The 27,360-nt window shown below is 42.0% G+C and overlaps 1 long non-coding RNA gene across 2 annotated transcripts; it reads right to left on the bottom strand.

The window, feature by feature from the left end:
- Window positions 1-262: 262 nt before the first annotated feature.
- On the bottom strand, window positions 263-4,856 carry LOC148646932 (uncharacterized). Of its 2 annotated transcripts, none has more exons than XR_015927619.1 (4): window positions 4,744-4,856; window positions 3,323-3,481; window positions 3,122-3,235; window positions 263-1,626 (listed from the first exon to the last, which is right to left on the bottom strand). It is a non-coding gene; the product is annotated as an uncharacterized LOC148646932 (long non-coding RNA). The 2 variants fall into 2 exon arrangements; XR_015927620.1 differs by having other exon boundaries at window positions 263-1,021.
- Between the last annotated feature and the right edge of the window lie 22,504 nt (window positions 4,857-27,360).

Genomic DNA, 27,360 nt, shown 5'->3' with positions numbered 1-27,360 from the left:
TCTATTATAACCCTAGGGAATCGGGTAGTTAAGGCGGCATGGGGAGTCTGGTGAGGGCCGCGAGATCCCGGGCTGTGAGCGGCGCCAGCCGCAGCCGGGTGGCCGGGGTGCTTATACGCTGCACAAGCCGTGTTTCAAAAGCATCAGGGTTATAAGCACACACACACCCACCCACACACACACACACACACACACACACACACACACACACACACTGACTGCATAAAATCTCACGGAAAGAACTCGCAGGACAAACACCATGTGAAATGTGAACCGCTTTATTTCAACAGTGGGTTTTCAAACACAGAAACAGTGCAGCACACTTTTTACACAAGTTACAGACTCCAGTTTGCAAGTATGTGAAATGTGAACCGCTTTATTTCAACAGTGGGTTTTCAAACACAGAAACAGCGCAGCATCACTTTTTACACAAGTTACAGACTCCAGTTTGCAAGTATGTGTAATGTGAACCGCTTTATTTCAACAGTGGGTGTTTCAAACACAGAAACATCGCAGTACACACGCGTTACCGGCTTCTGTTTGCATTTAACAATTAAATGTTGGTGCAGAAAATTAGTTCGGTACGCGTAACCACCACCCCAACATTGCTGAGAAACTCTGAGGCATCTGAAAAAGCATTCATAACCACCTTCCGCTCCCCATGTCTAAAGCCATGCGAACCACACTAGGCGATCCGATCTAGCAGGGCAAAAAAATTTGCCTGCGTAATCAGTGGGATGGTGTTACCACAGGTTCTGTGCAAAACACGCTGTATTTTGGAATACACACTGTAGAACCCCCCAGGCTTCCGTTTCTGATCTGAAAACATCAGATCTGCAATAATTTCACTCAAGTTCTTGACATACACTTCTATCTCTTTAACAAATTTAAGGATATTAGCATTCGACTCCTTGTTTTGCATATCAAGCTTTGTAGAGAGAAGTGTGTAAAGCACTCTTAGTAAGAATTCAGACGTATACATTCGAAATTCTTCATTCTTTGGACGATGGCACACCCGGGTCTGTAAAACGAAAAAAAAAGAGTGAAAGCTGTATTCACATTTTACATAGATCTTTTTTTTTGCATCTGTTTCTTTTGCAACGCATCAAAAGTCACGTCTACTACTTTTTCATCCAGCTGTCCAAGTATGGTGTGTACATGCTCGTATGGCGAGCGGTCCTCATATATGTTTTTCAGCAACTGTTTTATGCCCCGCTCAGTGTCATTTGTAATGGTGTACGAACCCAGACACCTGGCGGTGTACAGAACAGCCGATAAAATTCGGGCTAAACTGAGAGACTTATAAATTTCTAAAGCGGCAAACATCACGTCTTCAAACCCATCTGTGTAGCCGACAGACAGGCATGTGTGACCCCGCTGACCGGGATGGTCAATCAAACAGACCGGGCAGTCATCAACCAGGACCCCCTTTAAACAGTGTTTGAAGATGCAATAAACTACTGCTTTCACAATCTGGGCCATAACATCGGGCTCATTAGGGACATCGTTAGCGAAACCTGGTTGGGCATCAGCTTTATTAACATTTGGCCGAACACACAAGCATACACACGAAACATTCAGTTGTGCCGGTAGGCTGAAGATTGACCCGTCCACATCCTCTTTATTCTATTAAAGGAAAAATAAAAGGAAGGCTTAACAAAATAGACATGCTTTGTACCTAAAATATCGAGCATTTAACGCACTTGTAGAGAAAACCGGTTCAGGGACGCCAAATATGTAATCATAGTGGCTCTCTGAAGGCACCAGTTCTGTAGGGTTTGGGCATTTACTGAGACAATTATTAATTGTAGCAGTAAATCACAAAGTTGATTCTTTTGGTGGCTTTAGAATCCAACCATGCGACATAACTCAAACAACGCGCACACAGGTACTAATACACGAGGATACATTTATTAATACATAGAATATGCATATAAACCTAACAGATCTTATCGAGAGGGTTATCAGAATACAAAAGATATATATTCAATCAGTTACAAAGAGTTACACATCAAGAGGACATACGTTCAGTATATCATTCATTAAGACCGTTTCGTAAAGTGAACTTGGTTACAACTTCTACATTAGATACTCAAACAAGTACATAACTCTTAGGAATTAAATTGATATCAACTGGTTGGGATAACAATTGAATTCTCGAGCTGTAATGCATTGAAGTTGAATACTCATCCAATCTCTGGGGATTCAGATCTCCTGCGGGCACAAAGAAACAGTTGCAGGCTGTTGCTGTCCAATCCGCGCTCTCTGGCTCGGTGCCAGGCTGTGCTGTGCGGCTTGCGACGGTGTGCTGCTGATGCTCACTGTTGGCTTTAACTAGCAAAGTTTGTGCACAGGAGAAAAGATGACTGTGGGTCCCAGCAAGTCAGGAAGAGGACCGGTTCGTTCCTGATGAAGAGCTAGTTCTGAATAGTGATTCAGCTGTCCACAGTTCCGACCTGTTCACGAGGCCTGCTGCTGGTTACTCTCTGGCAACCTCCACTCTAGACTCTTAGAACAAAGGAAAGTTCTGGCACTCGGACACACTGGCCGTTCCGTGGTTGTCCGGGCTGAGTCTCAGGATGGTCAGGAGGCGCGCTGCGAGAATGTCCTGCCCTTGGGAGCCCTCTGCTCCTGGGCCATCCTGCCCTTTAGAATCTTACAGAATCTTGTTGAATCTGATCTCTCAGGCTCTCTGTGTTGCCTGTTTTTACCTGGAGGAACTTCAGCTCATTGATTGGCTGAAAGTTCCATGGGCATCAGAGTCCCACGTGGGTTACTCGGCCCTACCAGTCCCTGATTGGTTGATCAAGGTGAGATATGAGTCACTTAGTTCTGACACTTAGTAATGCAGTCCAGATGTCCAACTCGCACTCCCTAGACAGATAGGCGCCAATGGATAACCATTGATCATGATAGCCAGGCTTAGCTAAGTGCATCCCCCTTTGGGAGCTGTCCTTGGACCTTAAATCACCTTGCATGAATGGTTTCTCTGTGGCTGCACCACAGAGATGAACAGAGAAATGAGGCCTAATTTGGGAAAGCTCAGAAACACTTAATTCTGCCTTATTATTAAGCCTCGCCGCTACACACTTTTGAGCTAAGGTTTTTCGTTAATATTTACCATTTGTAGCGTGGTATCATCGCTAGCACCCAGCAGTTCTTCAACATCTGGTACCCCAGCTGAACTCACACCCCCGCAGATGTCACAGGGTGCAGAGGACAGGGTCGGGTTTTGCTAAAAAGAAGACCAAGTATTAAAATGACATACGCTAAGCGCCGATACAACAATTCCACGATCAGAAAAAATATTTTAGCCGCCTACGTCTTCACTTTGTAGAGTAGCGGACCCCGATGTTTCTCCACACAAAGAAGCCATCTTCGCAGCTCCCAACAAGGGGCGGTGTCTGACAGCTCCAGGGACGCGCTTGCGACCCTGTCAGGCCGGAGCGTTTAAGAATATGCGCCAATGGTGTAACCATGCCTACATAACACAACATATTTTTCAATTGGTTGTGTTGCTTTAAAACGCCCCCCCCCCCCATTGTTTAATCTAGAGCGAAAAGTATTCACATATCAGTTTATAAAGTATTATAAGTATAAAGTTAAAAGTATTAACACACAACGCAAACATAAATGATGTGTTTGCCCAGAAAAGAAATTTTAAACATGCGGGGTTGGTCTTAAAGTTTTAAAAATAATGTAATAAGACAGTTTATTTTTAATAACACATTCGCGACAGCTTTTTAGAATGTTTGAGATAAATTTCCACACATCTCAAGCGTAAAAGTCTTTAAGGTATTAAGGCAACAAATGATGGGGTGTTGTTCTTTATACTTTAACGGATTGGTCTTAAAGTTTTAAAATCACGTATTAGAGATAATTTGAGATGTTTTGGAGACGTGCGGTGTGTGGCGGTTAGTTAAAGGCTCTGGAATGCAGAGTCGGGGGGGTGCTAAAATTGAGCACAGGGAAAGTTTATAAACATTTTATATTCATGTAAAGTTTTCTAATTAATAAGCACCACATGTATTTTGCGCAAGAATGTTCTTAACATCGCATCGCGAAAAAATAAAACCTCAAAACATCTAGCTTGGTTTGTGAACACGTCGCTATAAAGAATAGATACATTTTCTTATACCGTTAATAAAAAACATTTTGCTTGATAATATTCTTAGCGGTCTGTTGGTGAATCAAACACAGACACCGAGGCACATTTTCACCACGTTTTAACCGCTATGAAATTTAGACACCGTTGTATGTCTTTAAATAATATAGATTTTAACATTATAACTAAACGTCTAAAACGTTTTCTAAAATGTTTCTTAAAATAATTTCTACAGACCAGTACGTGCACGCCCAATGATACCTAGGATTAATGGTTTTATGGGGGGCCATGTGTGTTTCTTAGAAGAGAATGTTTATCGGTTAGGGTATAAGTACCAGCGGTGTAACAGGCGAAGTTTTGGCTGGATTCCAATTCTTACAGGCTTGCGTTATCGCCTAACTCGTCAGAATGGATCACGCCGATCAATTACAACAGTCTGAAGATAGTCTATTTACAAACTTAACACTGTTCGATTTGATAGACGAAGACGAGGACTCCACGAATTTCAGCGGTATGTATATCCGGCTTTTTGTGAGACAATTACAACGTCACGGTGCATGTCTCATGTTTGCTATAGTTTCAAAACGTTGTATAATATTTGTATACTAGACAATATTGAATTATTATAATGGAATTACCAGGGAGTTGCTCCATAATGTGGTCGTGACTGTGTGTATCCATTCATTTCCATTAGCCCCGAAAACCACAGCTGTAAAAAGACCAGTTACCGCGCAACCCAACACTGGTGAGTAATTACGACAATGTTTTGAATAACGCTTTATGACCATGTGAGTCTTAAAGACACAGGGGTACTTTCTCCAAACCAGTACACGCATGTGTCTATTTCGCAGACGCGGGCGAAGGGACAAGTCGCTACACGTTTAAAAAACCTTGTTTGGGGTTTACAATACCACCGCAAAACCTTGTGGAGACACAGGCAGATGTTCACGTCATACCAGAGGGTGCGGAGCATATTATCAGATCGCCTGAGAGAAGAGGTCGGTATTATATAAAACATTCTTTTAGCATGTCCATTTAAACGTGTCTATAATAAAAATCCCCACAGTTTTTCTATTTTTTGGTATTTTGCGGTGTTGAATTCTTTCACTAATGGTATTTTCCCTCTCCGTGCAGACCCCAAACCTTCGCAAAAGTAAACTGCGTCGCCGAGCCAACATGTTAACGGGGTCAACGAGCTCAAAACGTCTGAAATCAACAATCAAAGGTTAATATAATTTAAGCTGTGTTATGATCCATTTACGGCAAATGTTACTTCTTTTGTGAGGATGCTAATTCGCTGAAAGATCCTAGTTCGCGTAGTTTTCTGTTTGGGAGTGTTAAAAAAACGTATTTTAAAACTGCTTAGCTTTTAAAGTTAAAAGCGACTGGTCTGTGCCAGGGGTCTATATGCCGTTAACCATGCCGCTTGACCCAGTAGCGCCACCACAGTCTTAAAGGAAACCGGTGTAACAACATGTCCGGGTAACTTGTTCTATTCACCCACAGCCCTTTGTGTAAGGATGCGCCACATGTGTGGCGTTTTTATCCTAGTTATCGTAGTTTTCTGATTTTGACCGTTTAGATTTCATTGATTGTTGTGTTGAAAAGTCTTTTATTTTTATCACAGTGTAGTTTTCTGATTTTGAGATATGGAGCATTGGCGTGGTATTAAAAAGTCTTTTATTTTTTCACACAGCAGCTGGATCGACGAGCGGCGAAACAAATGTGGCGGAAATGTCGGACCCTAATGTGGTGACTGCATCGGAGACGGCTGTTAAGACGCTGACCAAAACCAAACGTGTCAAGCCTGCGAAGCGAAATAATAACGTGCCTAAAGACTTGGTGCTTGGTGATTTGGGATACTCAGTGCGGTATATTGCAGACTTAGTATCAAAGGTGGGCACTAATGAGGTGGATAAAAAGCGGTATTTAGAGAATCTAAGAGCCGCTTTAGCAAGTGTACATTCAGTGTTTCCAAAACCGATCCAGGTTTACGCCGCTAGCCTCTTAGACGTTTTTTCTTGGTGAAGACCCACCGGGATAAATGACTAAACATGCGGTCTAAAAAGTGTTTAAAAGACCATCCGCTTGCCAACATCAAGCGTTTGTACATAAATAAAAGAATTAAACTGGCAAAAGCATGTTTGTTGCGTCGTAAAAGATTCAGAGAGCGGCATCAGATTTCCCAAGGGTCGCCCGAACCAAGCAATGAAAATGCAGTGGTAGAAAATAACTTAATGCCCGAGGGTGCTGTAGCAGAACAGGATGGCGGTAACCGAGAACCGGTTGTACTGAATGATCTGAATCAGGTTGGTGGTGGTGCAGGGGCGAATAGAGACCCCTTAGTTTTCCTGGAGCATATACGTAGTTATAACAGGTCTTTTGTTTTGTTAATCTCGACAGAATAGCCTCGTATGTACAGGCTATAGATGCTGTGCATGGTGCAGTCCAGAGAATATTGGATGAACTTTCTCCAAACATCGGGGCGAATGATTTTGTACCGCTGCGTTAGACTGCGGGTGATTTTAACAAACCCTTGTTCTCACGCAGGAGACACCCCGGAGATTTAAATGCTGCCGATTTTTTAAGCCACATCTCAGACCTCTTACAGAGCCACACAGAGGTTCTCACCGATGACAGCCTCCAATTAGTAGTGACGATAGTTAGGAATATGCAGGGGGGTGCCCGCCGAAGATTTAAATCCGTTCTGTACAGAATTGCTCAGAAAAAAGCGCACCTTATCGATTTACATTACACGGGCGGTAATCTGTGTTTCGTCGGGAGTGTGTACGGTTTGTTGAATGAAGGTTGTACCGATGGGGAAATGTTACAGGGCGCTAAACGAATGCACAAAGAGTTGGGTTTTCCAGAGAATCGGAAAATTAGTTTGTCAGATATTACTGCTTTTGAAAAACATTTAAAGGTGGTCATTAAAATTTTGTACCACGACCAGGGTGATTGGAAATATTTTACAGCGGCGCCCACACCACCAAATTCTAAAATACTTTTTGTTCTACTGCATGAAGAGCATTTTTATGAGGTTTTAAATATTAAAGCTTTTGTGGGGGCGGCGTATTTTTGCACTAACTGCCATGCAGCGTATAGCCACAAGAATGCACACGCCTGTGTTAAAGCTTGTAAAACCTGTTTAGATCCCCAGTGTTGCGAAATTGATGCAGAAATTCAGAATTGCCCGACCTGTAAAGTCTTTTGTCGTAGCTCTCAGTGTTTGGCGAGACACTTTCAGAATGCGGCGACGGGTGTTAGTAAGTGTGAGCGCAGGGTCTTTTGTGAGAAATGTGGGGTTTATTACCTCGCAAGTCACAAATGTAAAGAGAAACTGTGCTCGCGTTGTAACAACGTGATCGACACCCGACACACATTTGTGCTACATACCGCCTTTGGACAACCCCAAAATTTCAAACTATTTTTTTCGACTTTGAATGCATGCAAGAAACGGGGACACACATACCGAATTACGTCCACGCCCTTCATATTAACAATAAACGAAGCTGGGAATTTTATGGTGAAACTTGTCTAAAGGATTTTGTGTGTAAATTTATCGATAGACGTTTCAAAAACCATACGTTCATATTGCACAATGGCAAGGGATATGACAATTACCTAGTAATCAGACAATTGTTAGATGAAAAGATGGACGTTGAACTAATTAATCAGGGTGGTAAGATAATGTGTATGACCGTAAAAGCTCTGAACATCAGATTTATCGATTCTTTAAACTTTCTACCTATGAAATTAAGCAAACTGCCTGCCGCCACGGGGTTCCCCAGGGGTAAGGGTCATTTTCCACACTTGATGAACACTTCAGAAAACCAAATTATGTCAGCCCGATGCTGCCGCCAGAACTTTACGGCGTTAACTACATGCTGCCGAGCAAGAAAGCAGAGTTTTTGGTTTGGTATGAAGAATGCAAGGGAAGTGTGTTTAACTTACATAGAGAGTTGAAATGTTACTGCCAGTTGGATGTAGCAATTCTAAGAGAAGGCTGTGTCAGGTTTTGGATGAGGTCATGAATATGACCAGACAGACACGCGTGACTGAGTCAGGGGCCGCCTGCGTTGTGTGCATCGACCCCTTTCAGTTTGTGACCATCGCTAATGTCTGCATGGTCATGTTCAGACTTAAGTTTTTTCAGGAAGAGACGATAGCGTTGCTACCCCATGACAATTACCACTAATAATATATAACAACTTTGGAGATTTAAAACGGTATTTCGGTTTAGCGAAGGTGAAAGTTTACCCACCCAGACGTTTGTACTTTCCAGTTCTTCCAACCAAAATTGACAAAAAACTGTTTTTCACACTGTGTTGTACGTGTGCTGAAACAAAACAGACCACCCCCTGTGAGCACAGTGATGAAGATCGCGCCTTGACTGGTGTCTGGTGCACCCCTGAATTACAGATGGCCTTAGATCTGGGGTATAGAGTGTGTAAAATTTACGAAATTTGGCATTTCGAAAAGGCCTCACACGATCTTTTTACCGACTACATCAAACTGCATCTGAAAGGGAAACAGGAAGCTTCAGAGTTTCCAGAGTGGTGTACAGATGTCGCGAAACAACAAAGATATATCAGCGAATATTATGAAAAAAAAGGGTTTCCGGCTGGACCCCGGCAACATTAAAAAGAATCCAGCCAAAAGACAGCTTTAAAAAATTCCCTTGAACAGTTTGTGGGGGAAGTATGGACAAAGAGGCAATTTACCACAGACCACCATTGTGAGAAACCCCGATGAATTGTTCAGGTACTTATTTACGCCATATCATGAGGTGTCCGCCTGCGAGTTTATCGATGAAAACACAGCCTGTGTTACGTGGAAACACACTAAACACCACTATACAGGCCATTCAAACACTAACATTTTCATCGCTAGCTTTACAACCGCCTATGCCCGCTTGGAGTTATACAATCTGCTAAATGCTTTGCAAGGCCGCTGTCTGTACCACGACACAGATTCTGTTATCTTTGTGAGCCGGGAGGTTGAGTGGAATCCGGAACTGGGTGACTACTTGGGTGAGCTGACCAGCAAAATCGCTGCTGGACAACACATCACCAAGTTTGTATCAACAGGACCCAAGTTGTACGGGTACAAACTGTCTGGAGGGAAAGCCTGTTTAAAGGTAAAAGGCATTACGCTCAATGTGAACAATTGTGAAAAAGTTAACTTTGAGAGTCTGCGGGACTTGGTTTTTGACTATGGCGTTAACCCTTATGCAGAGTGCCGGGAATTTAAACACATTTCTATTCAACAGCCGATGATCATGCGTGTTAAAAAGGATTGGCGCATTGAGACCCGGACCTTAAAGAAAACCCAGAAGGTGGTGTACGACAAGTGGGTGCTGCAAGAAAATTTGACATCGTTGCCCTACAGATATTAACACGATGGATGTCAGGTTAAAACACCCTTTTTCATGCATTTTGTCCGGACCCTCGAATTGCGGTAAAAGTTATTTTATAAAACAGCTCTTGGAGAATGGTGATACCGTTATGACTCGTAAACCCGAAAACATAGTCTGGTGTTACAGCTGCTGGCAACCTCTATACGCTGAGTTGCTTGTGAAATTTCCATACATTCAGTTTATAGAAGGACTACCAACGTTGTTTTCCGACGACCAGCTACTGCCGCCGGGTAGAGTAAATTTGATTATAGCTGATGATTTGATGGAGTCTGCGTGTGAAAATAATGAGATAGAAAAAGCTTTTACCAAATACGTACACCACCGAAACCTCAGCATCATGTATATCGTCCAAAATGTGTTTTGTCAAGGCTGGAAAAGTAGAACCATCGCGTAAAATACAAAGTACATGGTGCTGTTTAAAAACCCTAGAGATAAACTACAGATTACAACCCTGTCCTGGCAGATGTACCCCGGTAAAGCCAAAATTTTTTTTGAAGCGTTCGATGACGCTACTAAAAAACCTTTCGGTTACTTGTTGGTGGATTTAAATGCCGACACCCCAGATGACTATCGCTTGTGAACAGGTCTTTTCCCCCCAGATGTACCCACGGCTTATGTATTTAAAAAATTTAAAAGTCGGTGATCTCGCAACCACAGACTCAGTCGAAAAAACACGTTCGGGGCGTCGTCATGTCTTCACGCGTTCGGAGAAACCTGACTCTCTTAAATTTTCTGGTAAAAGCTGCCCCCAAGCAGCGGAAAACTATTCCCTGCGGAGCTACAAATGATCTTGTACAGGCCATAGCTGAAATCGCCTTGAATACCTTGAAAGGGAACATACCGTTATCTGCTAAGCTGTTTGGAACCTTGAAGAGAAAGCGTAAGCTTATAAAGACTTTGAGTAGAAAGGGTCTTTCTCTTAAAAGAAAGAGACTCTTGGTGAACCAGTCCGGTGGTTTTATCGGGACCCTGTTGAGTATTGCAGTACCACTGATTACGGGGCTTCTACAACGTCAATAATGGAGCACACTGAAAAAATGTACCTGGTACCTCAGAAACAGCTCGATCGACTCCGAGAGCGGTCTGGGTTCGAAAGCGATGTAAGAAAAATAACAGCCCGTCGGCTGGATGATGAAATGCGTGACATTCTTTTGAACTCGCATCTGGCCGAATATGAAAAAGTGAAATTGTACAGCCAGGTGTTACAACGGTATTTGACATTAGTACGCCAGGAGACTTCCGAAAAGGGGACTTTAACCGTTGTACTACCAGAAAATGCACCCACCGAACTATCACCCACGTTAGCACAACCGCCGTCATCGAGCGACGCTGACTTTGGGTATATTTTGGACAGCGTGTCTCAGCAGTTCCGGAGAAATGTGAGATATTCCTGAGATATTGTTAAAGACCATGGCCCGCAATGAACCATTAATAGCCTGGAATGAAAAAGGGGAATTTGTGTACAAGGGGGCACCCGTTGAGGGCTCTCACATGATTGATCTTGTCAGGGTTCTCACGCAGCAGCAAGCAGTTGCTGTCGGTAAGAAGCCAAAAGGTTGGGATGTGTTCATGGAGGCTATGGGAGAAATCAACGTGCCGGGCACCTTGCTAGCCAACGCTGGTAACCGAGAGCTACTTGAAAAACTCAAGGCTGCCCCGCTGGGGTGTGCAGCGTCGGTCAAAACTTTAAAACAACCGGTAGAGTTGTCATCGGTCGACCCGGTCTCTAAGATAACCGCTGAAAGGAGACGATCATTAATACCTACAGATGCAGCAATTCAAAATACGCGGGCGATACCGCATTATTTTGCGGTACACTGTACGCAGTCTACTGCAAGCTACCGGTAAATACCGCGAGTTACCGTAAATTCTCCTATAATACGACAAGCAAAATAATAGTATCCGGAATTTCCGCAAGGTGGAGCTAATAAAGCTCAACCTCTCATGTTTGAGCTGTGGCCATCAAAGTCTTTAACGAAGATATTACTAATAGTATTAATAATGAATGACCTTGGACAAGCTGTAAGTGTAAACTCAAAGTATTGCCCTGGCCAACATTCTTTTTTTCATTGACCGTCTTTGTAAAAGTAACACCACAGCATTTCGCAATCACGCATTTGTTTCCAATCATGCAAAGTACAGTGATTCACCATGCCTTTCACATGTATGTATATTTAATGTCTTAACTGTGCCCGTTTAAGTATTGAATATTCATATCTAATTTTACCACTGAAGGGAAATCTTAGTAGCTGAGCATAAAAAGAATAGGAGCATACTGCAACGCGTGTGAAGGCCATAAACGATATTCATTTTGGAACATAAACATACAGTATATGGCTGGTCTCGGTACTTTAAAGAAAACATACACGAAACAGGGTTTCATTATGACCAGAATCGGTCTTGAGATATTTTTAACTTGATTTACAGTATTTGAGAGGTATGTCTTAACACCGATACTACATAAATACTGCTCACGTATATGTTTCTAGGTTTATATTATGCATTTCATACGGTCAAATTACTTTTGAGCAACTAATAAGAAGCGCGAAACGGTATGCGTTTTAGTTTCGTTTTGTGCTGGGACCCGTGGATTGATTAGAGATATCAAGTACATACAAGTCATTTTTTAAATATTGTAGTTCGTCTTGAAAAAATGTAACGAGTACATCATCTATCAACAATTACACAGGTTCTGTTTCCATATTGCGGATTTTGGTTACGTAATATTATTTTCTAGATTTCAAGTTGTGAATATATGATTTGGGCAAACAGAGCCGCAAAGAAGTACATTATGGGTTGTTGTTTTTTTTTGCAGTTTTATCTAGAACAAGCGATGCTTAAACCTTTGTCTGATTCTTGTGAAACTATCCACACGACAGTTATAGTACCTAGGAGTTGACTTCAGTGATGTCACTGATGGGATGTTTCTAAAAATCCATCCTCTGTAAAACGTCTTCTCTAGTTGTCCTGCATATGTATTCGCTAATGAAGCTGTGTTCTGAGCCTGGATCTCTACATTTCTGTATGAACCAGCTTAGAAGGCTAAAGACAGCTTGTGTTTAAATTGAGTGTAAGGCAATTTATGCTTCTAAAGTCATGGTCAGCATTTATTATTGTACTGTGCTGTAAACTTGTTCTGTGCCTAGTCACATTATTTTATAGCGTTTTTATAGCGTTATCAAATCCGGTGGCGCTGTGTGTTAGTTTCCTGACTCCCATGTCACATGGTCTGTGATTGAAACCTGTGAAACCGGTTTAATTCGTCACAGCCAGCACTCCGGCAGAGAGGGGGTTGTACTCGTAAAGTAGAAGCAGGCGAGATTTCCAGCGAAAGACACCTCCCCCTTCTTCAGGTGTGAGGGTCTTCTGCTCAGAATGAAACGCTAAAATGTAATGTAGGCTCTGAATGGGTTCAATTATGATTTGGGCTTGATTAAGGTCGCTGCCTTTCATCTAAAACCCTACTTGAATCCTTCCAAACTAAAAATCAATGTTAGTGAGTTCTAAATAAAGAGGTATCCAGGTAACAGTGAAATGGGCGGACAGTCTGGGGAGATCGCCCGTTTTCCATGTAAATAGTTCCCTGGTTCCGCACCCCTTGGTGTTTCTCGCTCTCTCTCGGGTCACCTGATCATTAGCTCGAAAGATTTCAGTGCTTTGTGTATATTCTAATGGTAGTGGGGGCAGGGTGTGTGGGAACAGGTTTGGTTGAAATTGCATTGGAGATCTATGTTCTTCACACCTGAAACATTTTCTCTGAAAGCATTTTCTTCGCAGTTTAACCGATCTTGTTACAGCATGTTACAGTTTACAATTATTAACCATATTCATTTTAAGTGCTTAATGTAAAATATATTTTCATTGTTCAAATATACATTAAGTCTGACTATCATATAATAAGTTAAATACAAAACTAAAGAAAAAATAGGGTTAAATATAATTCAAAATATTTTGCTAACAATGTTAACTGTTTATGAATAATAAAATGTATTAACTAAGGAGTAGGATGGCACAGTTGTTAGTATGTTTTTTGTTTTGTTTCTTTTTCATAAATACAACAGTAGTACCTGATGTCTCAGTGGCTTTCAAAATTAAATTATGCATGCAAACCTGTGAACTAGAAAGATAACTAAGATATCCATCCATTTATAATGGTGGCGAAGTGGTTAGCATTGCTATCTTGCAGCACTGGGGTCCTAGGTTCAATTCCTGCCATCCTTTGTGTGTGGGGTTTACATGTTCTCTCTGGGTTACATGGTTTTTCTCCATATGTGTGATATGACTCCCTCTCGCACTCCAAAACATACTGGTAAGTTAATTGGTTTATGGGAAAACTGGCCCTGGTGTGTGTGTTTGTGTCTGTCTGTCCTGTGATGGACTGTCGCTATGTCCAGGGTGTATTCTGCCTTGTGTCCGTTGCTTACTGGGATAGGCTCCAAATCCTCTGTACTGGATAAAGAGATTAGAAATGGAAGTAAAGGCACTGTGTGGATGGAACTATACACAGTGTTAGAAACCCACTATGAAATGGCAGCATCTCACTGAGAATAAAATATTTTATAGTTCTGGCTTAAGGAAACAGCCTTTCCACCTCTCTTGCACATCAGTATCCATACCTAGTTATTTAAACAAATTGCCTCTAATTATAAACGTCTTAATATGCTGGCTCTGTGGATCCGCATCAGCTATGTTTGCCCATTCCTTCAATTCATGTGCATCCAACACACAGTTCAATGCCAGCAACTACACATAATCTAAAATACAATCCTTATTTCAGTATCTATGTAAACATATAGTCTGTTAACTTCATCATCTTCATCAAAAGTATGCCTAACCCCATTAGGAAGTGTTCTTGTTATAAGTGTATTCCTCAGCTTTCCCCAAATTATCTTCTTCTTGCCAACATCTCTAGTCTTTTATCCTGCAATAACTCAGCCAACACTTAAATCTCCAAAAGCTGCTTGTATTAATTTCTTTAAATCACAAATATCATGTGTAAATACTGGCCATGTAATACTCTGCATTGTGGAATAATAGTTTATTTTAAAGGGAACTAGAGAAACTAAGAACTAGAGAAATCAAGAAAGGCTTTTTTTCTAGAATTAATAAATGCACATCCTGTTCACTGGGGAAATTAAATCCACACTGAGCAATCTTCAATATGTTCAGAATATGACAGCAAGAATCCTATCAGGGATGCATTACACCTGTTTTCAAGTCCTTGCACTGGTTACCTATCAGATTTCGAGTCAACTTCAAAATCCTTATCCTCCTTATATACTGTCCTACAACTGTTATTATTGATCACCGAATTATTGTACTTGACATGACTTCATTCAGCCTTTCCTGAACGTCTGTGACAGGCAGAGAGAGTGCTGTTTCGGGTGCGATCTTTTGCAGCTGACATTTCACTGTTTTAAACGAACAAGAAATTAGATTGCTCATAAATCAGTTATTCTATATAAACACAGCGTAATTGCCCTCCGAAAATCCTCTTTTTCTTGTTCGTTTTAGAGACCTTGATCGAAACTGATTTTAGATGTCAGAAAGGATTTCTTTTCTCTGTATTTCCTACATTGCTTTGTCGAGATTTTAACTTTATATCTAACTTTATATCTAGGCTCAGATTTCAACTATAAATCGTACAGTAATTAATAGCAGTAAATACTGATGTTTTGCGCCCTCTTACCACAAAAATATATGTTTTGTAGTTGGGATTAACTTTATTTCATACGCATAGCTACTCCGATTCGGACACCGAACAGTTAAAGATGGCGGCAAATCAGACACCCAGAGAGAGGGGGGGGGGGGCGTCTTCTCGCCTCCATAACTAAAATGCCAAATAGGAGTGGCTTAAGCGACATACACAGTCGTGTAACTGACAGTTTGAGGTAGCCTATCGTGTAAATTTCGCTTTGTTGCTGATAGGTTAAGCTTTCGAAACTCTGCCCCAAAGTCATGTGACTGATTTTTCGCCCTGTTTCGTTGTTTAAACGCAATGATCACAAGCACCACCATGGTAACTGGGATGTGTAGTTCTTAATTCCGTTTGAATTATAACTGTACGTACTGTCTTCATATTTGGCCAGGGCTTTAAAGAGAAGGCGCGCCAAAAAGTGTTGGTGCCGTCGTCTCCGCTTTAAAGGTACCCCCGTGCTGGAAGAATTTGAACTCAGAACGTGTGCCCAGCGTAGTTATAGTGGACATAAAAACAAGAGTTCGCTGGCATTATATCCTAGAAGACACAGACCGGCGCCAGACCGGTAAATGCTTGATGAACTAGGGATTGGACAGTCAGCAGCCATATCACCCTGCAACTCACAACTGGCAACCCACTGAAGCTAAGCAGGTGTGAGCCTGGTCAGTACCTGGATGGGAGACCTCCTGGGAAAAACTAAGGTTGCTGCTGGAAGAGGTGTTAGTGGGGCCAGCAGGGGGCGCTCACCCTGTGGTCCATGTGGGTCCTAATGCCCCAGTATAGTGACGGGGACACTATACTGTAAACAGGCGCCGTCCTTCGGATGAGACGGAAAACCGAGGTCCTGACTCTCTGTGGTCATTAAAAATCCCAGGGCGCTTCTCGAAAAGAGTAGGGGTGTAACCCCGGTGTCCTGGCCAAATTTCCCCCCTGGCCTTTACCCCATCATGGCCTCCTAATAATCCCCCTCTATGAATTGGCTACATTACTCTGCTCTCCTCCCCACTGATAGCTGATGTGTGGTGAGCGTTCTGGTGCACTATGGCTGCCGTCGCATCATCCAGGTGGATGCTGCACATTGGTGGTGGTGGAGGGGAGTCCCCATTACCTGTAAAGCGCTTTGAGTGGAGTGTCCAGAAAAGCGCTATATAAGTGTAAGCAATTATTATTATTATTATTAGTTTCCAAGTGCTTGTACAATCGATGGAAATGTTCAAATAAATGTGCAAAAGAAATGAACAAAATAATCATTTATTTCTTTATCATATTGGCTAGCTAATGTCCGCTCTTTGCTAGTTAGTGGCTGTGTTTCTGCGTTGGGTAGCAACGGGTGACTGTTCTCAGGCGGAAGATGTAAACAGCTTAATTTTCGTGTTAAATAATTTTTAAAAATTAAAATTCTTTCTATACAGCAATCACATATTTGGGTACCATTTCATAAAACTTTCATGCTTAAAATGTTTAGGGAGAAATGGAAGACTGGTGTGTATTTTTTCTTTAAACTATCAAGACCAGCCATACACAGTACAGTTTATGTACATACAGTAATGTTTATGTTCCTAAATTAATATCGTTTATGACCTTCAGATGCGTTATGCTCCTCTTCTTTTTATGCTCAGCTACTAAAATTTCCCTTTAGTGGAAAAATTCCATATAAATATTCAAAACTAAGCGGATTGAAATGTGCACAGTAAAGACATTAAATGATTAAATCTTTTCACTACCAACCAATGCACCACGAGTGCCCCTGTCCGTCATTTTGGCCAGCCAATCACTTGCCCTGCGGTGCCCTACGGTGCCCTGCGGGTTGGTTACTGTACTGCGGGTTTTTATTGCTCATTTTGAATGGCTGCATCTGTAGATCCACATGGTTGTCTTTGTAACATTTTTTCTCTGGGTATGTGTGTTTGTGTTAAAATGTATATTAAAATGTATATTAAAAAGCGTGCGCAATATGGTTAAAAATGGCTTGGCTGTAATATGTATTAAAAAAGCTTGAGCGCTAAAACAGCGAATGTATAATAAAAATATTGTGTTGATTTTAATTCATGTTTTGTGTTCTTTTTAAATAATAACCACACAGACGTCGAAATGGTTCGATTTCATTTTTATTTTAGATGGTCGATTAACATTTATGACATGTTTTAAATTGTCGTAAACACCCGCATAATTGAACATTCGTATTTTCAAAGGGCTTGAAAGGGTACAGGGGTCTCCGTCTCACACTACGTCGGTTTTTCAGAAACATTTCCACCAGGCAGTCATTCTGGATTGCATTCGTAGAATAAAGTTCTAAAATGTTTCTAAAAGATAAACCTTTACATCTATGGTATAGAAAAAAGACGCAATGTAGACCGCAGGTCACTGTAAAAGAATCTTGCAATTGTCTGTTGTTGTAAAATATGGAGTTAGCATTTCTGTTTATGAAATCAATAATGTTCTTGGGAAAGAAAAAGGCCTCGGGTGAAAATCCGTAGGAGTCGAAAAATTCTGCACCCTCTTCGTCGGGTAAGTAAATAGCCAGCCAGTGTTCACCGTGGCGGTCATGTGGGTGAGTATTAACTATTAAACACAACGGGCGCCACACCAGTCTCTCGCGTGATAGGGCATCACTGGGGAACACGCCTAGAAAACTGTCTCAGGTGTAGCGGTCTCGGGTTAGAATGTCTTCCAGCTGTTTGGTGTTCATCTTTATGTGCAAGTTGTGTGGCCTCCCGTGCTTTTTAGCTGAAGTTGTAAATGACTTGACGTCTCATTTCCAGCTCTATCACGTTGTCGAACAGCGCGTACACAACCATGTTAACTGTAGTGGGTAGCGGTTGCGCGAAGCGTATTTCAGCTCTCAGATTACCCTTTTTGATAAGTGAATAATGCCCTGTGCACTCGTTGTCGGGCTGTCGTTGAAAGCAAACAATGTGTAACCGCGCGCGTACTCTTCGCGGTCCACCAGAAGTAGTTTGTCTTTCAGACGCTTCCCGGCTGTTTCCACCAGATTAAAATATTCACGGACGCAATGTCCATTCTGGAAGTCTGGTTGAAGCGGTTTAGTGGGGATTTGTTCACCGTCCGCGTAGAGAGCCAGAAAGTTAACGTTGTAGTGTTTAAAATTGAAGGGGTTTTGGGTAAAACTGCCGCTGAATGCCGCGTTGTCCACAAACCCCAAAATGACCACTTTGGGTAACTGTCCAAGAAAGAGGTTTTCTTGGTTACACACACGACTCCCTGCAGGCAGGCTGAAGACTTTCATCTGTACGCGGTCTACGGGGTATTTAGCGTTGGCCGTCAGGAGTGCTTCGGCGTGTCCCAGTCTGACCCCGGGTGACACTCTGACTCTTTTCACAAACAAAGATGCAGAGAGTACGCTCAGTTTGTGTGACAATCTACAATCTATATCTATATTCTGGCGTTGTTCATTAAGCAGAAAGCATCTCTGTTGCGCGTGAGTTTTATTTTCAGATCTACGCCATTCAGTAGTAGTTTGTCCTGAAAAAACAGGTCTGCATGAATGTGACCCAGGAGCTCCAGTTTTCGGCTTTGCGTCGTGTATGATGCTCTTTTTTGGAACCCCTGATTGGGACCATCAAAAATGGTGGACTCGTGTTCACCGGCTGTGTCTTTGTAAAAGAGCCCTGTTGAATACTGCGTCTTCAGCATCTCTTCACTGTAGTTCAGGACAGACTCTATAAAGGCTCTGTAAGGATAGCAGTTGTTGCTCTGGCTGATCAACCGGTCTCCCACGGTGATGTCAACCTGGCTGAAGATGGCAGCGATAGGGTAATTCACCAGACTCACACGGGCTGCCGCATCAGTGTCCCGATGCGGGACATAATGCTTCCGTTATTTTACAGGTCAAATAGAGCAGGGTGTTGTTTAAATCTAAATAATCTTCTCCGTTGCCTGTGACGTAGAACTCCAGAGGTGCGTATTCCGTTAGGGCCGTGAGGGGTGGAACTTCTATGTAAAAGCTTTTCTTGATGCTTGTTTGGGTAGGCGCTAATTGAAATATGTCCAGCTCCGACTTGGCGCATTCTGCAGACCCGCCGTGAACAAAAGCCATGTTTAAAATATGTCTTGTTTCGTGTCTCGTCGATTGCAGTGTGTCACGCCCTTCTTGGTCGACCTGAAGCTTTTATGAGTTGACTGTCTGGGCTTAGCCGTTCTTTTATCAGGTTTCGGCGGCCCCCGACGGTGAGATGATGACGTCTGTCTTTTTCTCTTGACACCCCTGCAGATGTATGCTAGACCCGAACCTTCCTGCTGATGTGCAGCCACCTTAGACATGACTGCGCTTGTAACGTTGCTGACCACGTCTTTGGCGATGTTTTTTGTCGCCGATGCCATGTGCGGCTTAGCTATTTCAAACCCGCGTTTCAGAAAAGGCACGGCTTTTCTAAATAGCGCTCTGAAAATACCCCCGATACCAGTGCCGTACTGAACCGGTAGCCCTGAAAATCCTGGTAATCCATAACCAGCCTGTTGTTTGTAATAGTGTGTATACAAAGAAGGATCCCCGTAGCTCTTGATGACCGTCATCCTTTTAGATGTTTGTCGCTTTCACAGGTCTGAAATGCAGCTTGACGATGACCTTTCCAAATGCAAATGACACGTGTTCGTTTTGATCCGTCTTTATCTCAATAGTGATGTTGTTAAAATGGTCGATGCTCGTAATGTACGTAATGGGGTTTGTCGTACAATACTGTGACAAATTCACCATCCACGCCTCTGAAGGGCACACAACGCAAAAGCGGTGCGTAGACGTCGCCTATTAACTGGTGTTCTATGATATCGGTGTATATATACATGGTGTTAAATCCGCCAGTCATATCGACGGGGTGCGGTGATTTTACACCAGCGACACCCGAATTGAAACCCAACATCCTCCCCAGGCGGTTACACACCTGCATAACAAACCGTTTATCACTAACAACCCTTACCGACCGGCTAATGGGGTTGTATTTAAGACTTACAGCCATTAACTTGGATTTTTCCACAGCCCGTTTCATTTCATGCATGAGCTGCTCGATGTTCCTGTAGTACCCTCTTGGTAAGGTACAGCTCCATATAGTCTTGAGCTCCTCGCTGACGAACAGAAAAACTTCATCTTCATCAAAAGTGTTTAGCGTATGTGGATAGTGCAGCTCGACCAGGCCCACTTCCCAGCTCCCGTCCAGGTCAATCGCCTTTGCCAGATGCTCTGTGAAGCACGCGTTAGTGTTCTTTGGAAACATCTTTGAGGATGAATTACTGGCCAGTGTCACATAGAAACCATTGGGGTTCATTTTTCACCACCTCTATATGTCTCTGACCTCTGAAGCCTTTACCCAACTATTGAATTTATCGCTCCAGCCGCGCCACTTTACCAAAAGCTGTTTGTTTTTGCCACGACCCCTGGCTGCTAAAATCGTTTGGATGCGGTAGACGTTCTCAACATCTGGGTTTATCTTCTGTAGCTCTTCGGCATAGAAGGAGCCCTTAATGTCGTCGCCTGCGTAGTCCTGCAGTTTGTAATAGGGTCTCAGAGCCACGGTCCGCTCTTTGACAATGAAAATTTCATCTGTGAAGGTCTGTTCATATCCCTTCTCAAACACTCCCTTTATTTTGGACACCCGCACGCGATTACCCACATTAAATGAAAACTTTGACGGTTTTCTCTTAAAGTGCTCGTCATAGACCGTTCTCCACACCTCAAGGGAGTTGTCGGACGTAACAGAAGCCGGGGTTCGTTTAATAGTCGTGTGGTAACTATGGTTATAAGCGTAAATAAGATCTGAAAGGACGTCGATATATCAAAAGGTGTTTTTGTGTGTCAAGTACCTTGTTGTTATTTTTGTTTTAATAGTTCTGTTAAACCTCTCGACCACACTAGCCTTCACATCGCTGGCCGTAACGAAATGTTCAATATTCTCACGTTTGAGAAAAGTTTGGAAGGTTCTGTTAAGAAATTCTTTACCGTCGTCCGTTTGTAGCTTTTTAGGAGCACGCCCCTCTTGCAGTATATTTCGGAAGGCGCCTGTCACGGCCCCTCTAGTCTTGGTTTTCAGCGGCACGGCCCAAGCGTATTTAGACAGCATGTCTATACACATTAAGATGTAACAGAAACCGTCGTTGAACTCGCGGTGTTCTCTCATGTCCACCAAGTCGGTCTGCCACTGCCAGTCCATTTCGGACACCAGCGTCCTGTTTCTCTTAAAACGTACGCACGCCGGCTTGTGCAGCGTATAAGCAGCCTGGCCGGACAACCACTCGACCACCCGGCCATGGCTGGCGCCGCTCACACCCCGGGATCTCGGGGCCCGCAACAGACTCCCCGCGCCGCCGTTACTACCCGATTTCCTAGGGGGTCAACCCCGTGGCAGACATGGTCCCCTTCCAAACCAATACACACTTTCACACACCTAAAGCAAGGGATGCGCCGCCTTGGGGCTTTGGGACCCTGAGGCGCCGGACCGACCGGCCGGGGGGGAGGCGGGAGTTCCGACCCACACCATTGGCTCCTGAGGGGGCGGGACATGCACAGATAACAACACGCCATTGGATGGCAAGGGGGCGGGACAACCAAACACCGCGGACGACCATTAGCTGGAAAAGGGGGGCGTGGTACCTGTCAAAAGTTTGACGAAAGGTGTCGCTTTATACTACTGGGATCATATAGATTATTCATCTCTGCTACATCTTCACATCAGCAAACTTGTGTCTCAAAATTGTGTCACTTTGTGTCCTTCTGCAGGCAGGTTTACACACCATGAAAACTCAAAAATCTAAAAACTTCCAAATGTCCTTCAAGAAGGCTTGATTTTCATATATTAAATTTACTTGTAGTTTCCTTGTTTCTCTTTCTTAATTTGCCTCTGGCATCAGTTGATGATCTTTTCACTTCCTGCCTTGGTCTCGTCAGACCTGTCTCTCTTCCTGCACTGTGATGAGAAACCAGCCACCTGGAATTTCTACTCATGTGTTTCTACAGGTGAGGTGTGAGTCACCTGATTCTCCAACATTAAAGATTCAAGAAATATTGTTGCTTCTTTCTCATTTGATTTTCACTGTGCAATATATGTCATTTCTCAAAAGTACAGACTTTGCTGCAGATAAAGAATGTACAGAATAAATAAGTTATTTAAATACTATCTTAGCTAAGTATTGCTCTTCTGTACTATGACCTGTGATAGTTGAAATGTGAAAATTGAGTAGTTAAAAATGGTAAAAGTTTATCAGCTGAGACTTATCAGCTAGGACTCTCTCCATAAGAGACAGTAATGGGGCATATTAGAAATATTGCAGTATTGATGGAGCCAGTAAGCATCCTGTTCCCAGGGCTCCTTGCTTACTACCCTTATCTTTCTTCACTAAAGCAGTCTGCACCATACAGTGTCACAGATGTCGAAAGGGACAAGCCATGGAATGGCAGTAGAGTGAAAAAAGACCCTATGCATAGCGGCTAGACGGGGGTTTGCCCGGGCTCAAATTTTAAGACAATGTCAGGTACAAACCTATGCCCTCAGGCCGGCCGTGTAGGAGACGACCTGGTGTCGACGACATCCGAACCTTCAATTCTGAGCCAGGAGAAAACCGTGAACCGGAAATACATAGCCCCAGGACTCTTCAGCATTCATCAACCTGCACTGCTTTCTAGTCATCAGCCTGCACTGCTCACTGGCCAACACCCTGCACCACTCTCCAGTCATCAGCTCCACCATTCTCCAGTCATCACCCTGTACTGCTCTCCATTCATCAGTTCCACCTTTCTCCAGTCATCAGCCTCCATCTCTCACTGGTCAACAGCATGAGCCCCTCCCCAGCCAACACCCTGCACCTCTCTCCAGTCATCTGCCTGCACCACTCTCCACTCAGGCTGCCCTGCTCTCCATTCATCAGGCTGCACCGCTCTCCAGTCATCAGCCTGCACTGCTCACTGCTCACAGGGCTCCTGGGTATCCGGAAAATCAGGAGATTAGTAAAAATGTATAACTGTACTGAAACACCACTTTCAAATATTATTTACCACTATCCTCATTGTATCCTCAATAATAAATGTGTAGATTCAACACTTGTTTCTCATTGTATTCTGTGAACCAGTACAATAAATAAGTTGATTAACTTTTGAGTAATAAACTAAAAAAGATCTACTGTAAATCAAATGTCGTTTGTGTAAAAATTAGGTACAAATGTTTATGTTTGTAGACTATATATAATTAATCATTTAGAAGCACTCATATATAGTGTACGTTGCAGGAGTGTGAGTTTGGCCAGTGCTGCACTCTCTCTGTCCAGTCACTGTGGGTGCAATAGAATATAGATTGTCACACTAAGCTCTTGGTTTTTCACTCTGTTTCCATCTATATCAATGGTCTTGGGCTCTGGAAACTTACTAAAAGGACAAAATTGTGATCATGGGGGGCCGGAAAGATTTTTTTTTCAGGTCTTCTGGGTTACCCATCTCCAAGACTTGAGCAGTTTGTGTTGTAACTGTGGACTGTTGTAGACACTTGTGTCCATGTGCACAAGTGATTATGTAGAGGCACTATCAACCTGGGGCAGCCAGGACATCACCTGGATTAAAGTGGTGTCAGTGCCACTATAGGGTCAGTGGTCCTGCTGACAACCATTTTGTTCTATGTTTTAGTTCCCAATAGGTACAAGTTTTTTTTTCATTCAAATTGTCTTTTCTGTCATCCAAAACTCATTTATTTTTAACTCAACCCATTTCCTTCAATAAAGACCATAAACCTTGAATTGTTTGCACTGATATTAGTGTTCCTCATTGTCCATCCATCCAGCTGTGAGAACATACACTATATGTGTAATAATTGGTTTTATATTTTATTCGGATAAAGATGGAGTTTGATGCAAAATATGCACATGGTTTTATTATAATGAGCAGTACAATGTGGAAAATGAGATTTAGAGTTTGCAAATGTATAACAAAAATTAAAGATGTTTTATATTGGTGGCAGATATTGATCTTATTATATTTTGTCTGATCGTTCAAATAAATCAATAAATCATAGTTAATAGGCCGAGACTGGACTACTGTACAGTATGTCTGAAGTTTCAAACCTTCTTTCCTGGTTTGTTCTTCTGTCTACTGCCTGTTCCACTTCCCTGTTCTCCATTGGCTGATCCAGCTTTGCCAGGGACAAATAATCAAATCAAATTCAACATTTTAGTATCACTTCAGAAACTGAATAGATTAAAACCACAAAGTCTCACCAGGAAAATTTTACAGCTCTAGTTCTACACTTTGATCAGACAACCTCCCTTGTAAGAGGAGCACAGATTATCTTGAATGCCATAACCTCTAACTTTGAGGATGAATCTCTACTTGACCTCTGTTATAGTGTGAAATCAGATGATGCTGAAGCTGATATCCTTTAATATCCTCATGAGAAATGTGAGATCTGAATTATTCTTTTCACTCAGTCACTGCAGTGTTCCTACAGCTTCCTAATCCTGCTGTTCAGCTACAGAACATGATGTAATTTAACAGCAATTGTATTTTTAGATGTGGTGAACATGTAGTTCTTTTACTTTTATCTACTTTAAGATTTAATTTAATGTTTTGAGCCTATTGTGTGTGTTATTGTGCTTTTTTACTGAAACATTGAAGTTGTATGAAATACATTGCAGGAGCTTAAATCTCCAGTTAGAGGCTGTAGGTATTCAAGATAGTTTGTGTTTTTGGAATAACATCTAGTTGATGGAAGAAACAAATAAGGAGGTGTAATTAGTGAGGTACCAGACGGATTTGGATAAGGAGTGTTGCTCTACCTAATTTATATAGGTGGCAATGATCTAAAGTAGATTTATTTAATTTTCAAATATTTCCTTTCCAATATATTCTTCTATGAAAGCAGTCACTCCCAGGCTCTGTGCCTCCTGTAACACTACTAATGCACTACTGCATTTCTTTCAGCCTTTAATCGCAGATGAAAACATATCTTTGTGGACTATCATGATGTGCTCAAATCTCATAACAAAAGAGAGTTGTGTTGTAATGGCTATAAGAGCTGACTGCCTGTCACATGCTTAAAAGGTTATGAGAAGAATCTATGTCCAAAATTTCCTGTTCTTCTACATTCTTGACAATTCCTGTAAAAACCCTAAAGCACCTATAAGCAAATGTACACTCCGTCCTCCAATGGAGAACATGCATTTTTCTATACAGTTATAGTCTCACCTCCAGTCATAGACACACTCCACCATACAGCATAAATTCTTAATCAAAGAGTGACCTTCTGACCATCAACTTTATACACCCCTACCCAAGAGTGTACAGTATACTCTTCAAAACAGACTGACTGCCTTACCTTCAGTTTTATCCACCTCCTACCTGAGTGTGTGCCCTTTTCACCAGAGAATAACCATCTGTTCATTAGTCTCATGCACTTCACCCGAGAGTGACAGTCATATTATCAATATAAAACTGTAAAGTGTTCTGTTTACAGGAATATGTTTGTTGGTTATGATGGTATTTAACCACTTTTCTAAAACATGTTTATCAAATATTTCCTCTATTGATTCTATTGAATAGTCATCTTTAAAAAAAGATTTAAAACAGTAATTTTTCATATCAATACTTCTTTGACTTCTAAAAATTTAGACATTCAGTTATTTCTGAAAAGAAAAGTTACAAAAGGAATCTACATGTAAATTTCCTGTTCATCCAGTTTCTTGAGAGTTCCTGTATCCACCATTAACCTGCCCTTGAATCCAGCTTTTACACCCTAACTGCTGTACATTTACTACTGTAGGTAATTCGGTGTTTTAATTTACTGTAGCTATCAATAATTGATAGCATGTTGTGATATGTAGAAATATAAAAAAGGTCAATATGATGCCAAACATATAGGCGAGTAATGTAACAGTCACTGAAACAGCCATACAGGTATCAATGGAAAGTCTTAAACTACTGTTTGTGCAACAGTACATGGATATAGCTATACCGTTATTAATTTATTTAGATACGCGAATCCATATTATATTTCCTATTAATCAAATTCTAAAAGTATGCTTTTGTTTACTCTGATAACGAGCAGAAAAGGTTAAAACGATTACTTTTCACAAAGTATATAAAACGTACAATAATATGGTCAGAAGGAGCACGTAAAAACGTTTCCGAAATAACCACATGTAAGACTTTGATGCTTAAAATGTTTAGGGAGAAATGGAATACTGTTATGTATTTTTTCTTTAAACTACCAAGACCAGCCATATACAGTACAGTTTACATACAGTAATATGTTTTTGTTCCTAAATTAATATCTTTTATTTGCATGTGAAAGGCATGGTGAATTGGAGATTCTCAAGACTTACTTTGTATGATTGGAAACGAATGTGTGATGGGATCAACAAAATGCTGTAGTGTTACTTTTTGTCAATGAAAAAATAAAGTCTTTTCATTTACAAAGACGGTTACAAAGAATTTGGACCAGCTTAAAATTTGAGTTTACAGCTTGTCCAAGGTCACTCATTATTAATACTATTAGTAATATCTTCGGTAAAGGCTTTGAAATTAAAATACTTATGATAAAGATAGTAGGTTGTGTACTTTTGTCCAACTGAGCAATCTTGCTTTATAAATTATCCCAAATTTTTTGTTTTCTCATTATTTGAACCTCGCTATTCCTGGCTCAGCATTGGAAGATGGATGCCTGGAAGTCGGCGTACCAGCAGGTCCAGAACAGACCCGACAGCATAGGCTTCCTCATGGCGTCCTGAACGTCTGAGTCAGGGGCTCGGAGTGCCTGGCTTTGTTTCTTTTTTCTTTTAACTTCTTGTTCCTGTTCCGGATTTTAACCTGGATTTGTCCAGATTTGTCTTGGATGGATCAACCGGTTTTTGGTCTTTGCACTGTACCCCGGTTTTCCCGTTTTGGACTTCCCTGGACTAGTTGCCTTCACCACACCCCCCGAGCACCAGACCACAGCCGTCACCGCCCCCTATCTGTCAACCCATCCTATCCTGCTGTACCTTCCTCTGATGTCCTTAACCACTTCCGAATTATACCATCTGTACTGGGTCCTGAACTACGCTTCACGGGAGCCTGTTACATATACAAAACCCAACTTATTTATGTAACACCAAAACATGCATAACAAATGTAATGTAAAGAATAAATTTGTAACAACCTACTGTGATACA

The sequence above is a fragment of the Lepisosteus platostomus genome, chromosome 16, assembly GCF_059453375.1.
Source record: "Lepisosteus platostomus isolate fLepPlt1 chromosome 16, fLepPlt1.hap1, whole genome shotgun sequence".
Classification (NCBI taxonomy): Eukaryota; Metazoa; Chordata; class Actinopteri; order Semionotiformes; family Lepisosteidae; genus Lepisosteus; species Lepisosteus platostomus.
Note: the sequence above shows the minus strand (reverse complement) of the source record. Positions and strands in the feature narration are given on the sequence as shown.